Source organism: Oryctolagus cuniculus, chromosome X, assembly GCF_964237555.1.
Source record: "Oryctolagus cuniculus chromosome X, mOryCun1.1, whole genome shotgun sequence".
Lineage (NCBI taxonomy): Eukaryota > Metazoa > Chordata > Mammalia > Lagomorpha > Leporidae > Oryctolagus > Oryctolagus cuniculus.
Genome location: NC_091453.1, coordinates 4,948,095 through 4,957,473, shown reverse-complemented (window position 1 = coordinate 4,957,473; position 9,379 = coordinate 4,948,095).

Sequence of the window (9,379 nt, the reverse complement as noted above, 5' to 3'; positions counted from 1 at the left end):
TCTCGGTACCGCGTTCTTCAGGTCCCGGCGAGAGCCGCCCCCGCGCTTGGCAGGCAGCCTCGGGGTTCCCTCCACCCTCGCTCCAGAGCTCTGACTAAATCCGATTTCTTTCTCGCCATCGATCACTGCGAACACCCCCGCGCGGCGGATCTCGGCTCTAGCCTCTGCACCGGGGGAAGCCCGGGGGCCCAGCCAGCCCGGCGTGCCCCCAGCGCTGCCTTGCCGCTCTCCCCGACTCGGGCTGAGGGGCCCCGGTGACAAGTGGCACCTGCGGGGAGCCCTGGCCAGCGCCAGCATGCTGGGCAGTTAGCCCCGCTGGGCACGCGCTGCCCGCGGCCACACGAGTCTAGGCTGTAATTAAATCCGACGGTGGACAGACAGATCGCTCACCGCAGCCTCAGCCGAGCACGAGTCACGTTGCCGAGAGGAATCACCCGGCCTCGGAGCTGCCATTGCTACTTGCTCAATTGGGGGTCTTTATGCCATCGCTCGGGATTTTTGACCCCCTCCCATTTATTCCCCTTCTTGGGGACAAGCTCTAGCCCGGAATGGCTAGAGTGCAGCTGGAGCCCCTCAGCCCCCCAAGGAGGTCCCCGAGCCACGGGGTGGGGAGGGCGTGAAAGGAGGCGGCATCTGGCCGCTTTGTTAGTATTCGACCTTAATGTGAAATTTGGTGGCAGGGAGGAGCCCGCAAGGAAGCCTCGTGATGTGCGCTTGGCTTTGGGTTGCCCGCTCCCGGGCAGGTACCACGCAAGCGGGGGCTCCAGCCCAGCCGCTGCGGCAAGTGGCCTGGCCTGCGTGAGAATCCAAGTACTGCCCCGCAGGGGACTTCCCGGGGCCGCCCCCGAGACCCACCGCGGGAGCCGGCTCCGCTCGCTTCCCACCCACCGGCAGGCTTTGCAAGCAGTGGAGCCGCTGGGCTGTACGGGCGGGCGCTGTGGAGGCAGGCCCCGGGAGGCAAGCCCCAAGTCCCGCAGTCTTCTGGCCCCGCCCCCACCCGGCTTTCCCAGGGTCCCCTAGGGGCCTGTGGCACGGACACTCAGGGACAGGGGAGGTTTCTCCCTTTCGATTTCGCTGGATGCTGTCAGCAGCAGGGGCAGTGACAGGGGACTGCCATTTCGAGCCACACCAGGGCTGAGCAGGCAGTGCCCCCTCATGACTCAGCACATACACGTCGTCTCCTCCTTTGGGTCCTCACACCCATTTTAGGAGGCCAGTGGAGGGGTTGGGGTGCCCTGGTCCTATTGTGGATCGCCGTGAGCTATTTGCCAGGTACTGAATCACTGAGCCCCCACACGTAAGTGGGTTAGGAGCCCCTTTTTCCAGCAGAGATCTCTACATCATCCCCCAGATTCCCTGTGCTTTGAGAGATTTTTATCTACCAAGCTGCAAGTGATAAGTTAATTTGTTCTGCTGCATTTTATTAATTGGAGATGAACATAATGGCCAAATGAAGTCTCCATCCAGCGTGAAATAGACGGTGCTCCCAAGCTGAGAAGCTGGGATTCCCGCCAAGATCCAAGAGATGGGACATTTTCATTAGCCCAGGAGACCTTACCCGAAGCGCCATGCACTGTGACAAGCCCAGATACTTGACAGAAGCCAGGAAAGACGACCCCCCTTCCCTAGAGGCCCAGAGGCCCCAGGGAGGCGAGTTACGGGGGAGCCAAGTTCCACCTGGCAGTCTAGGCCTCCTTGGGCTGATCAGCAGTGCAGGAGCAGAAGGGACCGGATAGTTGGCTCTGGAAACGGGGTGCAGAGCCTGTGCCAGGACAGGCACTACTCTTACTGACGACCTACTCAGGGCCTCCTTCCCTTGGTGGCAACCTCCAAAAGCCACAGGGGCCCCCCCAAGGATGCCGCCTTCCCGGACCTCTGGACACAGGGCCGAAAGCTCCGCCCTTGCACGAAGAATCCAAGGCTGGGCCGCCTTCCAGGACAGGATCCTGGGAGGGCAGGAGGTCCAGGGCCCTCCGGAAGCAACTCATGAGAAACACCCCCGGACAAGCCCGCAATGCCGGCCACATCGGGCTCATGAAGCCACAGGACCAAGGCTCAGGCCTCCCCAGCGGAGTGTGGCCCAGGAGAGACAGACCCTCCGTGGCTGCCCAGAGGAACGATCCCAGCCGTAACCCTGGACTGAGCATGCGCCAGGGTTCTTCTGTCAGAGGCTCGCCTTTGTTCTGAATCCTTGGTATTTTGCAAAGATCACTTAGTTTGACTTTCAACTCCATTTGTCTGTTACTTCACTTAAAATCTCCTGTGAGACTTAAAAACCCTACATGCCTGTGAGTGTTGTTAGACGTCTATTTATCTCAAGTAAATATTAATAAGGGGGAATATGGAATGGCAATTTAATCCAGCCAGAAAACTGATGTATGAATAAAAATAAAATCAAGTATACGGGTCAATTTACCAAAGGCAACTAAGCCTAATTCACCCAATGAAAACAGATTGTCAGTTAAAAATGGAAATCCAGGTACATGCTACTTGGAGAAACACCTAAGAGTGAAGAAAGGCTGAAAGTAGAAAGCCAAAAACATCAGAAAAATGCCAATAAGGAGGAAGCAAGAACAGCAGTGGCAAGAAGGCACAAAACGCCAAACAGGATCAAGGACAAAGACTAGGATAAAAATATGCAGCCAAGAGCATGAACCATTGCTAACTTGCACTAGACACAGATGTAGGAAACAAACTGCAGAAATACTATCATCATAATCAAAGTTCAGTTCTGACAAAGTGTTTCAATTCACTTTCCCAACTGGAAACACCTAATAAGGAAAAGGCATAGACAAAGTGATTGATACAACCCAAGAATTTGGTGTAAAATACAAAGAGCAAGTTTGCTTTCGCCGCACTGTAAGGCTAACGCAGTTTCTCCTACTCCTCTCAGCGCAGAAAACTTGCGTGACCAAGTACACAGGGTCTCTGCCCACACGCCAAAGCCAGCAAGGCTGCAGCAGGTAGCAGTTAGGCGGGCCCTAACTCCAACAGCATCCACCTGGGCACAGGGCCGGCTCACGGCCTGAGGGCTGTGTCCTCCGCTGAGCCCCGTGCTTTGCCCTGTGGGGTTTCACCTGTGTTTCGAAGCTGGTTTCATTTGCTGGAGTGGCTCCCGGCACTGCGGAAAGTGTATTTACTGGTTTGCATTAAGTTGTATCACAAAGGGATACACACGGGTCTACAGGCCACAGCGTGTGGCAAGGGGCCCTTTCCGAACTATCCAGAAACTTGGGGTTTTATTGGCGGCCCCACTGACAGCACACAGAAGAGCAGGGCTTCAAGGAAAGCTCATGAACTTTCGTTTTTAAAGGGTGTCTAAAAATTAAGGACCTAAGCAGTCTTAAGTTAGGAAAAAGCCCAGCAAGATAGCAAGCCAGCAGAGAAGAACAATTGGTCTAGAGAAAATCTGAAACTTCCCTGAAGTAGCGCAAAGGCTAATACCAAAGCCGATACTTAAAGACTACCAATGCGCGCACACCCCTAGCAACGCACATGGAGACGAGGTCACCCAGGACGGAGACGTGACAGAACAGGTTTAGGCACTTTGACGCCTCAGAGTCCAGTTTGACTTAGAACAGATAGTTTCTTTGCAAAATTAAAGCTACCAAAATTGAGTTGCCACCTTAAGCAGATCATTTTACCAGGGATTGGAAACAAAGTAGCAACTGACCAGGAGGAAGGTACCAGGACCACATGGGCCCACAGCTGAGTTTTATCTAAGGAAACCATCCCACACCGTGCCCTTGGTGTAGATACCAAGATCCCACAGTCTCTCCAGGTTGCTTTGCAAGCCCACCTCTTACTGACACTCTCTAAATTCAGAGTGGCTCAGGTCTCACAGGCCCCCTGATCAGACTCATGAGCTCACTCGTCTCCCCTGTGGGTGACGTCTTAGTGTTCGCCATCTCGAGGGTTTTTCCAGGAATCCCAGGCCCTGACGGACTGAAGCCAACTTTGCCGGAGTCCACAGGAGAACCCAATACCGCTAATTGATAGAGGCCACGGGCATTACAGACCAGCCAGGGACCTGAGCACCTGCCACCTTTTAACCCTACCTTCTATGTGTACCCACCTTTCTGCCCGAACCCCTTGGGGAGCCTGAGGAAAAGTCAGTTGCCTATGGTCCCTTGCTGTGGGCCTTGCAAATTTTCGCTGCTCCAGTGTGATACAGCAGGGCTAGATTCTGGCCGGCCTCCCATACAGCCATTAGTGCACAAGTCCACTTGTTACTTGTACCTGCTTTTCAACCGAACCTGTCCACTCCTAGCTGGCTACTCTCGTTAGAAGTCAGATCTGGATTCAAAGGAGCAGGTAGACCCTAGACTGCACTTCTAGCAGGTTCCAGGTGAGCACACGCTGCTGTTGCTGCTGCTGCTAGAGGCCGCTTGGATTTCAACTACTTCACAGAGTAGGAGACAGTGACCGAGTTTACAAAGCCAGCGTTGACTTAATACCAAAGCTAACGCCAACAGCAGATCCTTAACTATAAACATCAGCGTGAACCCCAAGCGGTAGCAAGTACTTGGACACAGAACAAAGGACTGAAACTGGTTGTTGCCCCTAGTAGGGTTTCGTGGACAACCCCTGAAGCTCAGTAGCTCCTTGCTGGTTTCCCCTTCTCCCCCAAACCTTCCCACCCCAGGCCTTTAGTAGCATGACCCTTGGGGGACAGAGCCTACTGGTAGAGAAAAGGAGTGGAAACAAGACCCAGACAGCTTTAGGAAGAGAGAGGTCTGAGGACTTGGACAGGATGCGTCCTCGTGCGGAGCCCAGGGGGCCCCCACCAATCAGATTGCCCCGCGCCCACCTCCCGACCTCTTCTGACCCTGCTGCGGGGTAGCCCTAGGCTAGGCAGGGCTCAGTTTCTAGACTCTCTTACAGAAGGAATTCAATGAGGAGACAAAATGAAAAGTGAGGCGAACAAGGCTCGCTCACAGCGAAAGAGAGACAAAGGAGCAGCCGCCAGACTTCGGAGGTCCTCTTATATGATCTGGGGCGCCGCTTAATGGACTCCTCAGGGGCGGAGTTTGGGGGGAGCAGGCCTCCACTACCGCCCATTTCCTTGCCCTTTTTTGGGAGTCTCGGAAGTGGGCGTGGTGACCAGGGTAATTGGATCATAATGACATTGCAGCAGGCTAAAGGTCAGCTGTCTTAGATGTTTGTTAGCTGGGGCAGGTTCGTGGTTCGTGGTTCCTAAGCAGCAAAACCGTGACAGCTGCTAGCTCCTTTGCTTCCAACATCAACCCCATAAAACATTCTATAGTCTCTCGATTGCAAAAGCAGATTTGGTTTTATTCCTGTCTCCGTGCTGGTCTCAGTCTCTTGGTCTCTCGGTCTCTCTCTCTGCATTTCAAGTAAATAAATCTTTTAAAAAACAAAGTAAGGGACCAGCGATGTGGTATAGCTAGGAATCCCATATGGGCGCCAGTTCGAGTCCCGGCTGCTCCTCTTCTGATCCCACTCTCCACTGTGGCCTGGGAAAGCAGTAGAAGATGGCCCAAGTCCTTGGGCCCCTGCACCCACGTGGGAGACCTGGAGGAAGCTCCTGGCTCCTGGCTTCAGATCAGTGCAGCTCCGGACATTGCAGCCGTTTGGGGAGTGAACCAGCAGATGCAAGACCTTTCTCTCTCTCTGCCTCTTTAAGTCTGACTTTCAAATAAATAAATAATTTCTTAAAAAACAGAAAGTAAAAGAGAGAGAGGAGAATCTTCCATCTGTTGGTTCACTCCCCAGATGGCTGCAATAGCTGGCGCTGGGCCAGGTGGAAGCCAGGAGCTTCATCGAGGTCTCTCACGTGGGTGGCGGGGACCCAAGCACTTGGAGCTTTCTCAGGTGCATTAGCAGGGAGCTGGATTGGAAGCGGAACAGCTGGGACTTGAACCCTCGCACTGTGTGGGATGCCGCACACAGTGGTTTAGCCCGCTGCACCCTAACACTGGCCGAGCCTTTCTTCTCTTGAAGATGGGTGGCAATTTGGATTCTTGTGCTTCGAGCAGCGAACTTACTCTACTTACTAACAGAAAGTTTTTCAATATAAAGCAATCTAGCAATAGGAGTGTCTATATAAATATATACACACACACATACATACTAAAGCAGGAAACCATGGAATCAAAGCTACCATCTCTAATAAAAACTTTGAGAACTAGAACTAGGCTGAAACCATGTGAACAAAACTAGGGATACTTATTAAAAACCAACACAAATATGACGGTAAATGTCAAAACACTGAAAGGATTTAATTAAGATCAGGAACAAGACTCGGAAACCCCATGTCCATTAGAATCATCTGGGAAGCTTTTAAAGACTGTCTGCCAATTAACTCTCCGAGCCCGAGGGCCTGGCATTGGGACTTTTTTCAAAAGCTTCCTGGCTGATACTAATGTGTAGCCTGGGGTGAGAACCATGGTCTTAAAGGCTACAGCAAATGCAACATGAAAAGAAAAGAAAACAGCAGGACTCATCATTGGGAAAGAAGTGCAGATGGCAGACAAAATACAGAACACCCGGTTAAACTCAATTTCAAACAAACAGTGAGCACTGTTTTTAATATAAAGCATGTCCCATGCAATATTTGGGACACACATAACACTAAAAAAAGGACTGTTTATCTGAATTGCATATTTAACTGGGCATTCTGTATTTTTGTTTGCTAAATCTAGCAACCCTAACAGAAGAGATATAAATTAACTCTATTTGCCGGTTATAGTTGTCTACCTTGAAAATCCAAGAGGTCTTATTAAGAAAATGTATAGAATTCACAATGATGATATCTAGTAAGGAGTTTGGGTAACAGAATTGACACAGAAGTCAACAGTGTGCCTTTTACTCTGGTAAGAAGTACCTAGAACGACAAATGGAGATACGCCTTTCATTTGTAATAGGCGAAAAAAGTACAAAACATTTAGGAATGAAGTTAATGAGAGACATAAGATCCATAAAAGGAAACCTATAATACCTTAAATGTAATTCAATTAGAATCTTAACAAGGTTTTCTCGGAATTTCATTAATTATCTCAAAGTTCCTACAGAAAAATAAACGTGTGAGAATAGCTGAGAAAAGTATGAAAAGAACAGTGGAGCAGGCCGGCGCCGCGGCTCACTAGGCTAATCCTCCGCCTAGCGGCACCGGCACACCAGGTTCTAGTCCCGGTTGGGGTGCCGGATTCTGTCCCGGTTGCCCCTCTTCCAGGCCAGCTCTCTGCTGTGGCCAGGGAGTGCAGTGGAGGACGGCCCAGGTGCTTGGGCCCTGCACCCCATGGGAGACCAGGAAACGCACCTGGCTCCTGGCTCCTGCCATCGGATCAGCGCGGTGCACCGGCCGCAGCGCGCCGGCCGCGGTGGCCATTGGAAGGTGAACCAACGGCAAAGGAAGACCTTTCTCTCTGTCTCTCTCTCTCACTGTCCACTCTGCCTGTCAAAAAATAAAATAAAATAAAAAAAATTTAAAAGAACAGTGGAGCAGTGGAGTAAGAGTTGCCTTCCTAGTGGGGTTGCCATTGCGGTGCAGCGGGGGAAGCAGCCACCCCATGCGGGTAGCGCTCCACTTCTGATCCAGCTCCCCCTGCTCAGGTGCCTGGGAAAGCAGTGGAGGGTGGCCATACGGGAGACCTGGATGGACTTCCTGGCTCCTGGCTTCGGTCCGGCCCAGCCCGGCCTGGCCCGGCCCAGCCCTGACCATAGCGGCCATTTAGGGAGGGAAATAGCAGATGGAAGATCTCTGTCTCTCCCTCTCTCTCTCCCTGTAACTCTCCCGTTCAAATAAATAAATAAGTCCTTTAAAAAAAATTGCCTTACTAAAGATCTGGAAATGCTATAAAACCACTAAAATCAAATCCATGTAATATTGGTATAAAAATAGACAAAATGTATGGAATCATTAGAAAATATAGAATTAAATACTGATACATTTGAGAAATTAGTATATAACAAATGTGGTCATTCAATTCAGGAAGAAAAGCATGGACTATTCAATAAATGAGGCTGGCATGACAGGGTATCCATATGGAATAATATAAAAATAAACCACATATTATACTACATAAAAATAAATTCTTGGATGGGAAGACTTAAAAGCAAAAAAATAAAAACCTTGCAAGAAAACCCAAGAGAGTAAATGCGGCTTGTGGAGACGTGGGCGGGCCTGCTGTAAGTCAGAAGGCCAGGAACATTCCGTGCAGAGGCCGGCAGGTGGCACAGGGGCGGAGCTGCTTGGGGCGCCCGCATCCCAAATTGGAGCCCTTAGTTTGAGTCCCAGCTCCTCTGCTTCTGAGCTAGCTTCCTGCTAATTCCCCGGGCAAGGCAGCAGCGGTGGTCCAAGTGCTTAGGTTCCTGCCACCCACCTGGGAGACCTGGATGGAGCTCCTGGCTTCAGCTTGGCCCAGCCCTGGCTATTACAGGCATTTGGGGGAGTGAACCAGTGAATGGAAGATCTGTTCCCCCCACCCCCATCACTCTGCCTTTCAAATAAAAATAAACAAACTTTTCTTAAAAAAAAAACTTATCACTTGATGAGAAAAAGATATATGGCCAAAAAGGAGAAAAAAATCACAAATATTGAATATGCAATCTACCGAAAAGCACATAGAAACTTGTGAAAAGATGCACAAATTCTCTAGCAGGGTACATAGCATACTAATGAGATAGCATTTTATAGTTATCAGATTCATGAAACATAGATCCATAACATCCAACTCCGGTTGAGATTAGGGAAAAGGGATTTTCATATATGGCTTGTGGTAAGGGCATTGCTACAGTTTTGTTTAAGATAATCAAGAAATAGCTCTTAATTTTCAAAGAGAATTACTACACTAACCAGCAATTTGACATCTGGCAATCCATTGCATTCGTAGGGGTAGCTTAGTGATTCTAAGTGGGGACACACAGTCAATACTTATTGCAGCTTGGCCTTAATGGTCAAGAATGGGAAACAAATACCTAATTAAAACAGAGTGGCTACATGAAAGGTGAACTGCTTAGCACTGAATATTATACAGCCATGAAAAAGAACTGTGTTCACAGCAGCCAGCACTGTCCATAATAACCGCCATGCCTGTCAGTAGTAGGACAGATAAGAGTCTGCTATAGTCACTGGGCTAACACACAGCTACCGGAATGAACAAACTCTAACTACATGTGCTAACACTATGAATGTCATAAACAGAATGTTGTACGAGAGAGCAGAAAGCGAATAGTTTCTTTTCTATAGAGCGCAGAACAGGCCAAAGAAACCTGTGTTGTTCCGCCTCAGTTTGGTGACTCGGCTTGGGGGGTGGGAGGGAAATGATAGTGGCGCGGGCTGGGGGAGGGGAAGTTTAGTGATCCTGGTGCATTCGTTGTGGCAATTCGTTAAGCAGTACACTAGGGGTATGTGCAT